Genomic DNA, 15,317 nt, shown 5'->3' with positions numbered 1-15,317 from the left:
ATGACCAAGTAAGATTTATACCAGGAATGCAGAGCTGTTCAATATTAGGACAACTATCAGAAGACTGATCATATCAATTCAATAGAAATCATTTGATTATCTTAATAGATGCAGAAAAAGCTTTAGACAAAATACAACATCCATTCCTATTAAAAACAATAGAAAGCATAGGAATCAATGTAGGTTTTTTTTTTTTAATGACAAGCATTATTTGTCTAAACTATCAGCAAACATTGTATGTAACGCGAATAAGATAGAAACCTTTCCGGTAAGATAAAGGGTGAAGTAAGGATGTCCATTATCATCACTATTATTCAATATTGTACTAAAAATGCTTCCTATAATAATAAGAGAAGGAAAAAGAACTAAAAATGAATAGGTAATGAGGAAACAAAATTATGACTTTTTGCAGATGATATGATGGTATACTTGCAGAATCCTTGAGAATTTACTAAAGAAAAATCAGGTGAAATAATTAACAACTTTGACAAAGTGGAAAGATATAAAATAAACATATAAATCATCAACATTTTTATGTATTACCAATAAAATCCAGTAGCAAGAGGTAGAGAGAGAAAATCCATTTAAAATAACTTGAGACAATACAAAATTCTTTTTACAAAATATTTTTTGCACAGATAAAGTTAGTTCTAAACAATTGGGAAAATATCAGTTGTTCATGAGTAGACTGAGCCAGTGTGATAAAAAGTACAATTCTACCTATATTAAATTACTTATTAAGAGCAAGACAAAACTACTAAAAATATTTTATATGGTCGAAAACATGATAAAACTCATCTGGGAGAACAAAAGATCAAGAATATGAAGAGAAATAAGGGTAAAAATGTGGAGTAAGGTAGCCTGGCCATATCAAATTTCACAGTGTGTTATAAAGTGGTAATAATCCAAACAATCTCATACTTGTTAAGAAATAAAGTGGCAGATCAGTGGAATGGATTAGGTACACAAGATATGGTATTAAATGACCATTGTAATCTAGTGTTTGATAAATCCAAAGACTCAGTCTTTTGGGGCAAGAACTCACTGTTTGACAAAAACAAACAAACAAAAAACTCCTGGGAAAACTGGAAAACAGTATGGCAGAAGCTAGTTATAGATCAACATACTGTATACCAAGGAGAGGTTAAAATGGGTACATGATTTGGACATAAAGATTGATACCATAAGCAATTTAGCAGAACATGGAATATATTACCTGTCACATCTATAGAGAAAGAAAGAATTTATGACCAAACAAAAGATAAAGAGCTTTATGAAATAAAAAAATAGAGAATTTTGATTGTATTAAATTTTTTTTTGAAAAATTGCACAAACAAAACCAATACAACCAAGATTTATAGGAAAACAGAAAGTTGGGAAACAATTTGTATAGGAAGTATTTCTGATAAAGACCTCATGTCTCAATTATATAGAAAACTGAGTTAAAATTTATAAGAATACAATTTATTCCCCTATTGATAAATGGTCAAAGTACGTGAACAGAAAGTTTTCAGAAGAAATCAAAACTGTCTGTAGTCATAGCAAAAAAATGCTCTAAGTAGTTATTTTTTTCAAAGTCCATCTCTTTGTTTTTTAAATTTTTATTTTTATTAAATAATTTATTTTTAGTTTTCAGCATTCACTTCCACAAGAGTTCCAAATTTTCTCCCCATCTTTCTGCCTGCCCCAAGACAATGTGCATTATCCCTTCCCCCAATCTGCCCTCCCTTCTGTCAAAACCCTGTCTTCTCTTATCCCCTTCTCTCTATATTCTTCTAGGGCAAGATAGATTTCTATACCCCACTGTGTCTATGTCTTATTTTCCAGTTCCATGTAAAAACAATTTTTAACATGTTTTAAAACTTTGAGTTTGAACTTCTCCCCCTTCCTCTCTTCCTATCTACCCCCACTGAGAAGGCAAGCAATTTGATACAGGTTATACATGTGTAGTTATGCAAAACACTTCCATAACAGACATGTTGAGAAGGGTTAACTATATTTCCCTCCATCCTATTATGTCCCCCCCCCCATTTATTCTATTTACTCTTTTGACATTGTTCCTCCTCAAAAGTGTTTGCTTCTAATTACTCCCTCCCATTTGCCTTCCTTTCTATCATCTCCACCTCTGCTTATCTCCTTCCCCACTACCTTCCTGTAGTATAGGATAGATTTTCATACCAAATTGAGTGTTCATGTTATTCCTTCCTTAAGCTAAATCTGATGAGAGTAAGGTTCACTCTTTCCCTTTCACTTTCTCCCTCTTCCCCTCCATTGAAAAAGCTTTTTGTTGCCTCTTTTATGAGAAATAATTTGCCCCATTCTATTTTCCCCTTTCTCCTCCCAATATATTCCTCTTGAACCCCTTAATTTTATTTTTTTAGATATCATCCCTTCCTATTCAAGTCATCCTGTGCCTTCTGTCTATATGTATATAATTCCTCCAGCTACCCAAATACTGAGAGAAGTCTCAAGAATTACAAATATTATCTTTCCACGTAGGAATATAAACAGTTCAACTTTACTAAGTCCCTTTATGATTTATATTTCCTGTTTATCTTTTCATGCTTCTCTTGATTCCTGTGTTTGAAAGTCAAATTTTTTATTCGACTCTGGTCTTTTCATCAAGAATACTTGAAAGTTCTCTATTTAATTGAAGGATCATTTCCACCCCCACCCCCCAAAGCATTACACTCAGTTTTGCTGTGTATGTGATTCTTGGTTTTAATCATAGATCATTTGAGCTCTCGAATATGATATTCCAAGCCCTTTGATCTTTTAATGTAGAAGCTGCTAGAACTTATGTTATCCTGATTGTGTTTCCACAATACATGAATTGTTTCCTTCTGGCTGCTTGCAATATTTTCTCCTTGATCTGGGAGCTCTAGAATTTGGCTACAGTATTCCTAGGAGTTTTCTTCTGAGATCTATTTCAGGAGGTGATTGGTAGATTCTTTCAATATCTATTTTACCCTCTGATTCTAGAATATCAGGGCAATTTTCCTTAATAATTGCTTAAAAGGTGATGCCTAAGCTCTTTTTTTAATCATGGCTTTCAAGTAGTCCAATAATTTTTAAACTGTTTCTCCTGGATCTGTTTTCCAGGTCAGTTATTTTTTCAATGAGATATTTCACATTGTGTGCTATTTTTTCATTCCTTTGCTTTTTTTCCTATAATTTCTTGATTTTTCATTAAGTCATTAGCTTCCATCTGCCCCATTCCAATCTTTAAAGAATTATTTTGGAGGGCGGAGCCAAGATGGCGGAGTAGAAAGACGCACATACACATAGCTCTGAACCCACAACCCACAGAACGGCTAGAGGGGACCAACCCACGGTGAATTCTGCACCCAGATGCCACGGAATATTGGAGCGAGGGAGATTTCTGTTCCAGAGAGACCTGCAAACCTCTTGCGGGGAGTCCTTCGTGCTGTGGACTGCGCACCGGGACTGGGAGCTGAGTGCAGCCCTGCAGCGGCCACGACACCGTGAGGAAAAGATCCGAACAGGCTACGGGGACAAGATATCCTGCAGCCACGAGGGTCCCTCCACCCACAGAGGGACCTGCAAACCTCTCGCAAAAAGTCCGTCGTGCTGCAGACGCGGAGCCCAGCCCGGACCTGCGGCGGCCGCGGCTCGGAGAGGTACAGATCTGAGCAGGCTTTAGGGACGGGATCTCCAGTGGCAGCACAAGCCCCCCACCCACAGGTGACGAGGGTCGGTGAGAGAGTCTCTTTGGCGGGTCGAGAGGGGAGTGGGGTGCCCCCATGGCTCGGGCCCCCCCCCGGGAGATAGAAGCTGCGAGGCAGCTGCAGACAGGGGCTCCCCAAGCAGGCGGGAGCCTGGATCCATTGTGGAAGGTCTGTGCATAAACCCCCTGAGGGAACAGAGCCTGAGAGGCGGCCCTGCCTCGACCTGACCATCTGAACTTAATTCTCACACTGAATAGCAGCCCTGCCCCTGCCAAAAGCCCTAAGGCGGGAAGCAACATTTGAATCTCAGACCCCAAGCGCTGGCTGGGAGGATCAGAAGGCAAGGTGGGTGTGAGGAGAATATTCAGAGGTCAAGCCACTGGCTGAGGAGAATGCCCAGAAAAGGGAAAAGAAATAAAACTATTGAAGGGTACTTTCTCGGAGAAAAGACACCTCCTCCCTTCCTTTCTGATGGGGAGGAACAATGCTTACCATCAGGCAAAGACACAGAAATCAAGGATTCTGTGTCCCAGCCCACCCAATGGGCTCAGGCCATGGAAGAACTCAAAAAGAATTTTGAAAGTCAAGTTGGAGAGGTGGAGGAAAAACTGGGAAGAGAAATGAGAGGGATGGAAGAGAAGCATGAAAGGCAGATCAGCTCCCTGCTAAAGGAGAACCAAAAAAATGCTGAAGAAATTAACACCTTGAAAACTTGCCTAACTCAATTGGCAAAAGAGGTTCAAAAGGCCAATGAGGAGAAGAATGCTTTCAAAAGAAGAATTAGCCAAATGGAAAAGGAGATTCAAAAACTCACTGAAGAAAATAGATCTTTCAAAACTGGAATGGTACAGATGGATGCTAAGGACTTTATGAGAAAGACAGATATCACAGAACATAGCGTGAAGATTCGAAAAATGGAAGATAACGTGAAATATCTTATTGGAAAAGCAACTGACCTGGAAAATAGAATCAGGAGAGACAATGTAAAAATTCTGGGACTACCTGAAAACCATGATCAAGAGAAGAGCCTAGACATCATCTTCCATGAAATTATCAAGAAAAACTGCCCTGAGATTCTAGAACCAGAGGGCAAAATAAATATTCAAGGAATCCGCAGAACACCGCATGAAAGAGATCCAAAAAGAGAAACTCCTAGGAACATTGTGGCCAAATTCCAGAGTTCCCAGGTGAAGGAGAAAATATTGCAAGCAGCTAGAAAGAAACAATTCAAGTATTGTGGAAATATAATCAGGATAACACAAGATCTAGCACCCTCTACATTAAGGGATCGAAGGGAATGGAATAGGATATTCCAGAAGTCAAAGGAACTAGGACTAAAACCAAGAATCACCTACCCAGCAAAACTGAGTATAATACTTCAAGAGAAAAAATGGTCTTTCAATGAAATAGAGGATTTTCAAATTTTCTTGATGAAAAGACCAGAGCTGAAAAGAAAATTTGACTTTCTAACACAAGAATGAAGAGAACCATGAAAAGGTGAACAGCAAAGAGAAGTCATAAGGGACTTACTAAAGCTGAACTGTTTACATTCCTACATGGAAAGACAATATTTGTAACTCTTGAAACATTTCAGTATCGGGTACTGGGTGGGAGTACACACACACACACATGGACACACGCACACATACATAGAGACAGAGTGCACAGAGTGAATTGAAGAGGATGGGATCATATCTTAAAAAAAAATGAAATCAAGCAGTGAGAGAGAAATATTGGGAGGAGAAAGGGAGAAGTTGAATGGGGCAAATTATCTCTCATAAAAGAGGCAAGCAAAAGACTTATTAATGGAGGGATAAAGAGGGGAGGCAAGAGAAAAACATGAGGTCTACTCTCATCACATTCCACTAAAGGAAAGAATAAAATGCACACTCATTTTGATAGGAAAACCTATCTCATAATACAGGAGAGTGGGGGACAGGGGCACAAGCAGGGTGGGGGGGAGGATGGAGGGGAGGGCATGGGGAGGAGAATGCAATCCGAGGTCGACACTCATGGGGAGGGAAAGGATCATAAGAGAATAGAAGTAATGGGGGTCAGGATAGGATGGAGGGAAATATAATTAGTCCTATACAACAGAACTAGTATGGAAATCTTTGGCAAAACTACACAGATTTGGCCTATATTGAATTGCTTGCCTTCCAAAGGGAAGGGGTGGGGAGGGAGGGAGCTAAAGAAGTTGGAACTCAAAGTGTTAGGATCAAATGTAATGTTCTTACCACTGGGAAATAAGAAATACAGGTTAAGGGGTCAAGAAAGCTATCTGGCCCTACAGGACAAAAGAGAAGACGGAGACAAGGGCAGAGAGGGAGGATAGAAGAGAGAGCAGATTGGTCACAGGGGCAATTAGAATGCTTGGGTTGGGGGGGGGGGCATAAAAGGGGAGAAAATTTGTAACCCAAAACTTTGTGAAAATAAATGTTAAAAGTTAAATAAAAAAAAAAAGAATTATTTTGTTCAGCGAGCTTTTGGACCTCATTTTCCATCTGGCCAATTCTGATTTTTAAGGAATTCTTCTCCTCATTGGATTTTGGATATCTTTTGCCATTTGTTAGACTATTTTTTAAGGTGCTATTTTCTTCAATATTTTTGGATCCCTGTTAGCTAGTAGTTGACTCATCTTTCATTATTTTCTTATATCACTCTCATTTCTCTTCCTGATTTTTGATCTACTTCTCTTACTTGATTTTCAAAATTCTTTTTGAGCTCTTCCATGGCCTGAGACCAATTCATATTTTTTTTGGAGACTTTGGATGTACAAGCTTTGACTTTATTGTCTTCTTTTGTTGCCATATTTTCATCTTCCTTGTCACCAAAGTAAGATTCTATAATCTCATTCGTTCTTTTTTTCCTATTTTTTACTTATTTCTCTAGTCATTTACTTGACTTTTGAGCTCGTTGTCAAGGTAGTTCTCTGCTTCCAGCAGAGGTGGAGGGAGTGTACTTTCAGCTGCTCAATCCCCCCACAATCTGTAGACCAAGAGCTCCAGAAACTGTAGATGCTGCTGCCCCTGCTTCTGCTGTGGCTGTCTTGGCTTCTGCCACCCCTTCCTCCACCCTGAGGCTGGAGTCAGTTCACTCTACTCTCTCACACAGGTCCAACAGGTTTTTTCCACTGATCCTCAATTTGTTCTCCGTGTTTTGTGGCTGTGAAGTCTGGAAACTGCCACAGCTGCCAGATATTGTGTCCCCTGATGTCTGCTCAGGTCCCATCTGTGCTGATGTGGCCCATGCTGGACTGTACTCTGCTCCCATCCCGTGTAATAGCCACTTGCTATCAAATTTCCAGAGTCTCTTTGGTGGGAGATTTGCTACATTCCATCATTCTCTGTGTTCTGCAGCTCCAGAATTTGTTTAGAGTAAATTTTTACAGGTGTTTGGTTGGGCTTGGAGGGGGCACTCTCAAACTCCCTGCTTTTACCCTGCCATCTTGGTTGTGCCCCTGTCTAAATCATTATTGATTAGAGAACTGCAAATTAAAAGAACTCTGAGATACCATCTCCTACCAATCAGATTGGTTATTGTGACAGAAAAGGAAAACACTAAATATTAAAGGGGATGTGGGAAAATTGGAACACTTTTGCATTGTTGATGGACTTGTGAATTGAATCAATCACGATGGAGAGTAATTTTGAACTATGTCTAAGAAGGTATAAAATTTACTTCTCCTTTGATCCAACAATGCCACTCCTAGGTCTGATCTCAAAGAGATAAAAAAGGTGGGGAAGGATCTCTTTGTAAAAAAAAGTACGTAAAACAGGTCTTTTTGTGGTGGCAAAGAATTGAAAGTTGAGGGAAGTCCATTAATTAGGAATGACTGAAGAAATTGTGCTTTATGATTGTGATGGTATAATATTGAGCTATAAGACAAGCATAGAAGAAAGCTTTCAGAAAAAACTTTAGAAGACTTACATGAACTGATGCAAAGTGAACAGAACTAGTAGAACATTGTGCACAGAAATAGCAATATTATACAATGATTAGCTGTGAATGACAGTTATTCTCAACACTGAAATGATCCAAGATAATTTCAAAGTACTCATGATGAAAAATTCTATCAACTTGCAGAGAAAGAACTGATAGAATATGAATGCAGATGAAAGCATATTATTTTTAACTTTCTTCATTTTTTCCATTGGGCTAGTGGTGAGGAATCTGTGTCTTTCATAACATGACAAACATGGAAATATATTTTGCATGACTGCACATGTCTCACCTATATCAAACTGTTTGCCATATCAGGGATGGGGGAAGAGGAGAAGGGAAAAATAATTTGGAACTCAAAATTTAATAAAGATGTTAAAATTTTCCTTTATATATAATTGAGAAAAATAAAATATTAATTGAAAATGTTGAGGGGGATAGAACAAGGGTATGAAGGTGGAGTATGTTTGGAGTGAGAGATAAGACGATAAGACAAAGACTGAAAGAAGTTTTTGCTCTTATTTTTCAACAGTAAGTCAACTCTTTAGGATTCAAATCTATTTCCTTTTTAAATGATATTTTATTTATTCCCTTTACATCAGTGAGGGGGAAGGGAAGAAGAAAAAAATGAATAGATTTAGAGCTTGAAATTTTAAAAAATGTTTGAAATTGATTCACATCTGTTCTTCAGTGAGCTTTTGAATTTCCTTTTCCATTTGGCTAATTCTGCTTTTGAAAGCATTCTTCTCCTCATTGGCTTTTTGAACCTCTTTTGCCAATTGAGTTAGGCTAGTTTTCAAGGTGTTAATTTCTTCAACATTTTTTTGGGTCTCCCTTAGCAGGGAGCTGATCTGCTGTTCATGCTTTGACTTCATGTCTCTCATTTCTCTTCCCAGCTTTTCCTCCACCTCTCTAACTTGATTTTCAAAATTCTTTTTGAGCTCTTCCATGGCCTGAGCCCATTGGGTGGGCTGGGACACAGAAGCCTTGATTTCTGTGTCTTTGCCTGATGGTAAGCATTGTTCTTCCTCATCAGAAAGGAAGGGAGGAAATGCCTGTTCGCCAAGAAAGTAACCTTCTATAGTCTTATTTCTTTTCCCTTTTCTGGGCATTTTCCCAGCCAGTGACTTGACCTCTGAATATTTTCCTCACACCCACCTCACCTCCTGATCCTCCCAGCCAGTGTTTGTGGTCTGAGATTCAAATGCTGCTTCCAGCCTCAGGGCTTTTGGCGGGGGCAGGGCTGCTATTCAGTATGAGATTATGTTCTGGTGCTGAGGTCGGGGCAGGGCCACCTCTCAGGCTCAGTTCCCTCAGGGGGTTTATGCACAGACCTTCCGCAATGGATTCAGGCTCCCGCCCGCTTGGGGAGCCCCTGTCTGCAGCCGCCTCTCAGCTTCTACCTCCCGGGGGGGGGGGCCTGAATTATGGGGGCACCCCACTCCCCTCTCGACCCGCCAAAGAGACTCTCTCACCCACCCCTGTCACCTGTGGGTGGAGGGACTTGTGCGGCCGCTGGAGATCCCGTCCCTGAAGCCTGCTCGGATCTGTTTCTCTCGGTGCCGCAGCCGTGGCCGCAGCAGGTCTGGGCTGGGCTTTGTGTCTGCAGTGCGAAGGACCTTTTGCGAGAGGTTTGCAGATCCCTCTGTGGGTGGAGGGACCCGCGTGGCCGCTGGAGATCCTGTCTGTGAAGCCTGCTCGGATCTTTTCCTCTCGGTGCCGCGGCCACGGCAGGGCTGCACTCAGCTCCCAGTCCCGGCGCCCAGTCCGCAGCGTGAAGGACCCCCCCGCGAGAGGTTTGCAGGTCTCTCTGGAACAGAAATCTCCCTCGCTCCAATGTTCCGTGGCCTCTGGGTGCGGAATTCGCCGTGAGTTACTTCCCTGTAGCCATTCTATGGGTTGTGGGTTCAGAGCTATGTGTATGTGCGTCTTTCTACTCCGCCATCTTGGCTCCGCCCCCGATTCACATCTGTTCTTGACCGGTGAATCAATATGACCAAAAAAAGAGGCAGGAAATTTGTGCATAAATAAATAAATGTGACATCTTTTCTGAACACTTTCAAATGATATGGCTTAATAATCTTCTGTTATTTGTTATATTTCTATAAATATCTCATTTTGTAGTTTTGAGCATGAGCTCCCAGACTGATCTGTGTCAAACCTGAGCTACAACTTGAGTGTACCTCCCTTTCAGTTTAAACATGTCTCTGGAGATATCTTTTTCATCATTTTTTGCATGCAATTCATTATTAGTAGTATAGTGTAGGGTTTTTTTATTTAATAGCCAAACTCCTTGTATTTATAACTTCTCCAATTTGATCCTGCCTTTAAAGCTGATTGCTATAATCTCTCATTTATCTTTAATGTCTCCCCATATAGTATCTGCTTCCTTATAGCCTGCATGAATGTCTCTTTATTACTCCCTTTTCAAAAACCCTTAAATGATGCATTCATCCCTATTGGCTATCAAGCATCCTATATTTCTCCTCCTTTTCTCATGTAAACTCTTTAAGAAACCTATCTAGTCTTGGTGCCTCCACTTCCTTACTTTCTTAATTTTTTGTAGTTTGGCTTCTTACCTCATCAGTCAACTGAACCTGCTCTCTCCAAAGTTAGCAATGATTTCTTATTTGCCTAGTCTACTGGCCTTTTATCAATCCTTATTGTACTTAATATTTCCTTTGACAACTGTTAATTACCCTCTTCTTGACATTCTCTTTACCCTACATTTTTATGCCACTATACTCTTCCAATTATCTTCCTACTTGTCTTACTTCTCCTTAGTCTCTTTGCTGAATATTCAACTTAGTTGAGCTCCCTCAACATGGGTATTTCTCAACGTCTTGTCCTAAGTCATCTTCTCTTCTTCCTTTGTACTATTTCACATGATGATCCCATTTGCTGTTATGGATTCAGCTAAAACCTCTATTGATTATTCACAAACTATTTATTCAGCTGGAAACTTCTCACTTCTAGTCTTAAAACTCCAACAATATTTTGGACATCTTTAATTGAATGTTCTATGATCATCTTGAACTCAACATGTTTTAAACTGCACTTCCCTAAGTTTTCTTAACTTCCCTCTTACTACTGAGGACATCACAGACTTTGTAGTCATCTAGGCTTGCAAACAAACATATCTAGTTTTCAAGTGCTGACCATTCCACTTAAGAGGTGTCTCTCATATAATCCTGCTTCTGTCATCTGATGCAGCTGGTGCCCTGCTACTGTTATTCAATCAGTAAACAAGAATTTATCAAGCAACCATTTTATGTGAGGTACTGTGCTAAGCACTGAGTGTACAATTAATTTCACCTCCAAAAACAATCCATGTTTTCAAGGTGATTACATTCTATCCCTCAAGGAATTGAATCACAGGCAGTTTCTAGATGTCTTAACCCATAAATGCCAAAGACAAATTAGAAGGTCAGTAGGAATGGTCTGTCAGACTTGTGTGAGAGAGGGTGCAGTAGAGCCCCAACCCCAGCACAGACTCTGGGTGGCTATGGTTGCAGTAGCAACTGCTTCTAGATCTCCCAGATCACAAGTGGTGAGGGGATCAAAGAACTGTTCAGAAGGAGATTACAGCAGTCTAATCTCTTGGCTGGCAGTGAGGCAGGATTCTGTTGCTTTGCTGATACTTGGATCTGGGTTGCAGCAATGAGTGTCAGTCTTGGGGCAATGAGGAGCACTGGCATAACAGAGCTTCTGACAGCAGTGGAGAGGGAACCCTTTTCATAGTTCCAGGGCAGAAAAGAGTGCTTGTCTTCACTCACAGAACAGAGCACAGGCCAGGAGAGAAGTAAACATCACTTCTTAGAACATATCACCTTGGAAGAAGTGAAAACTTACCAGTCCCTAGAGGTATCTCAGAAAACAGCTACACAAAAAAACCTAAAGTTTGGAACAGTATGCTTTCCACACTGGAAGTAGAGCCCTACCTTAACAAAGAGTTAAGAAGTCAAATAATTGACTGAGAAAATGAACAAACAGTGTGGGGGAAAACAAGACTTCAGATCATAGAAAATTACTTTGGTAACAAGGAAGGTCAAAGCATGCACTCAGAGGAAGACAACAAAGTCAAAACTCCTACATCTAAAGCCTCCAAGAAAAATATGAATTGATCACAAGCCATAGAAGAGCTCAAATTTTGAAAATCAAGTAAAAGAAGCAGAACAAAAATTCGGAAGAGAAATGAGAATGGTGCAAGAAAATCATGAAAAAACAAGTCAACAGCTTGCTAAAGGAGGACCAAAAAATACTAAAGAAAATAGCACCTTTAAAAATAGGCTAACATGAATGGCAAAAGAGGTCCGAAAAGCCAATGAGGAGAAGTAGGCCTTGAAAAGCAGAATTGGCCAGATGGAGAAGGACGTGCAAAAGCTTACTGAAGAAAAATATTCCTTAAAAGTTAGAATGGAGCAAATGGAAACTAATAACTCTATGATAAATCAAGAAATTATATAATTAAACTAGAAGAAAAAAAGAAGAGAAATTGAAATATCTCACTGGAAAAACAACTGACCTGGAAAATAGATTCAGGAGAGATAATTTTAAAATTATTGGACTACTTCAAAGCCCTGATGAAAAAAAAAAGAGCCTAGACATCATCTTTCAAGAAATTATCAAGGAAAACTGCTCTGATATTCTAGAACCAAAAGGTAACAAAGGGTATTGAAAGAATCCATTGACCGCCTCCTGAAAGAAATTCCAAAAGGAAAACACTTAGGAATATTATAGCCAAATTCCAAAGATCCTACATCGAGGAGAAAATATTGCAAGCAGATAGAAATAAACAATTTGAGAATTGTGGAACCACAGTCAAGATAACACAAGATCTAACAGCTTTTAAATGAAGGGCTTGGAACATGATATCCCAGAGGTCAAAGGAGCTAGGATTACAATCGAGAACTACCTATCCAGCAAAACTGAGTGCAATCAATAAGGAAAAACTGATATTTAATGGTGTAAAGGAATTTAAAGTATTTTTGAGAAAAAACAAGAGTTAAAGAGAATATTTGACTTTCAAATACAAGACTCAAGAGAAGCATGAAAAGGTAAAAAGGAAAGAGAAATCATAAGGGACTTATTAAAGTTGAACTGTTTATATTTCTACATGGAAAGATGATATTTGTATCTCATGAGAACTTCCTCATTATTAGGGTAGTTGGAGGGTATACACATGTATAGATACACATATACATATGTACATACATATATACATACATATATGTGTGCATGCATGTGTGTGTGTGTACACAAAGGGTACAGGGTGAGCTGAATATGAAGGGATGATATCTAAAAAATAAAATTCAGGCATAAGAGAGGAATGTACTGGGAGAAGGAGAAAGGGAGAGGTAGATTGGGGCAAGTTATCTCACTTAAAAGAGACAAGAAAAGGCTTTTACTGTGAAGGGGAAGAGGGTGGAGGTGAGAGGAAAGAGTGAACTTTACTCTCATTGGATTTGGCTTAAAGAGGAAATAAAATACACACTCAACTGAGTATGGAAATCTATCTTACCCTACAGGAAAGTAGGAGGGAAGGGGATAAGGTAGGTGATAGAACGGAGGGCAGAATAGGGGAAGGGGTAATCAGAAGCAAACACTTTGAGGAAGGACAGGGTCAAAGGAGAGAATGGAATAAACAGAGGGTGGGATAGGATGGAGGGAAATATAGATAGTTGTTGATAACATGACTGTTATGGAAGTATTTACATGACTATACACATATAACTTATATTGAATTGCTTGCTTTCTCAATGATCATGGTTGAGGAGAGAGAAAGGGAGAGAATTTGGAACACAGAGTTGTACAAATGAATGTTAAAATTTGTTTTTACATACATTTGGGAAGTATGATACACAGATAATGGGGTATCAAAATCTCTCTTACCCTACAGCAAAATAAAAGGGGAAGGGGTTAAGATAAGGGGGGGTGATAGAAGAGAGGGCAGAATAGGGGAAAGGGTAATCAGAATGCACAAAGTCTTCAGGTGAGAGAGGAGATATGGGGAGAAAATTTGGAAATCAAAATCTTGTGGAAGTAAATGTTGAATACTATAAATAAATACCTTTTAAAAGAATAATCTAGAGATAATCAATAGAAGGAAGGCATTAGCATTAAGAGAGGAAAATGAATGAATGGCTGAACAAGTTGTGGTTTATGATTGTGATGGAATACTACTATGCTATAAGAAATGATGAGCTCAATGATTTTAGAAAAAACAATGGAAAGACTTCCATGAAAATAGAGTGAAATAAGCTGAACCAAGAGAACATTGTATAGAATAACAGCAATATTGTTTTAAGGATCACTTTGAGTGAATTAGTTATTTTGTCTATTATAAATACCCAGATTAAATATAAAGGGCATGTGCAGAAAGATGTTATCTTCCAGATAAAGAACTGATAAATACAAGTGTATATAGAATAATTTTGTATATATATATATATATATATATATATATAATATACATATATATGTACATTTATGTATGTGTATATATGCATACATATATGTATACACACATATATTGGTGTCTAATTATAGCCATTTTTATGGCAGGGATGGAAGAAAAAAATTACATGATAATTTTGTTGTAAGTTTGAAAGGAATAGCAAGTTGTGCACAATAGATTTGCAGTTTCCTTTACAATCATTTTTTTTATTGTACTGTATTATGGAAATGCTTGTTTTGCCACATAAATTAAAAATAAAATGAAGTTTTAAGAAATAAAAATGTTGAAAGGAAACTTTTATATTTTACATGTATATGTGTGTATATATAACATATATACATACACATTTATTAAAATAAATACTTTACCTCGAGAAACCTCAATTGATATACAAACACTGACAAAATTTAAAATACCTAAAATTAAAGGAAAAAAGAAGTGAAGCAGTTATAGTTGTGATGTATAACTTAATTGGCTTTATGTTTTAAATAAAATTGAGAGTGAGAGAGAGAGAGAGAGAGAGAGAGAGAGAGAGAGAGAGAGAGAGAGAAGGAGGGAGGGAGGGAGGGAGGATGTGTTAGTTCTTGTAGGTGAGATCTTACCTGATACTTGAAGGAAGCCAGGAAGGCCAGGAGGCAGAGATGAGGAGGGTGAGAATAGCATGGGGAATAGCCAGTGAAAATGACCAGGGTCAGGAGATGGAATATAATGTAGAAATATCATATCCTCCTTGGGGCAAGGAGGATGGTGTCATTTGACTGAAGAGCAGCGATAGTGAGCAAGATGTAAAATGATTAGAAAGGTAGAAGGGGACTACTATATGAAGAGTTTTCATGCCCAAAGTAAGATTTTCTGCTTGATCATTTTATGCTTGATGATGTAGGTGACATGGAACCACTGTAGTTTATTAAAAAAGAGTGACATAGTATGACCTGCACTTTAGGAAGATTTATTTGATAGCTGAGTAGACTGTGGACTAGATTGGAGAGAAATGATGCAAAAAAGGCCAGAACACTTTTGTAGTAATCTAGGAATGAGTTAATGTGGTCTAGATGAAGGTGGTGATAGTGTCAGAGAAGGGAGTATATAAGACATTTTATGAAGGTAGGTAAAATTGACAAGACTAAGCAACAGATTGGATATGGGGAATGTGAAAGGAAGGAGAGAAAAATTACACCTACCTTGTAAGCCTGGTTTACTGCAAAGATGAGGGTATACCTGACAATAAT

This window comes from Notamacropus eugenii, chromosome 1 (genome assembly GCF_028372415.1).
Source record: "Notamacropus eugenii isolate mMacEug1 chromosome 1, mMacEug1.pri_v2, whole genome shotgun sequence".
Taxonomy (NCBI): Eukaryota; Metazoa; Chordata; class Mammalia; order Diprotodontia; family Macropodidae; genus Notamacropus; species Notamacropus eugenii.
Note: the sequence above shows the minus strand (reverse complement) of the source record.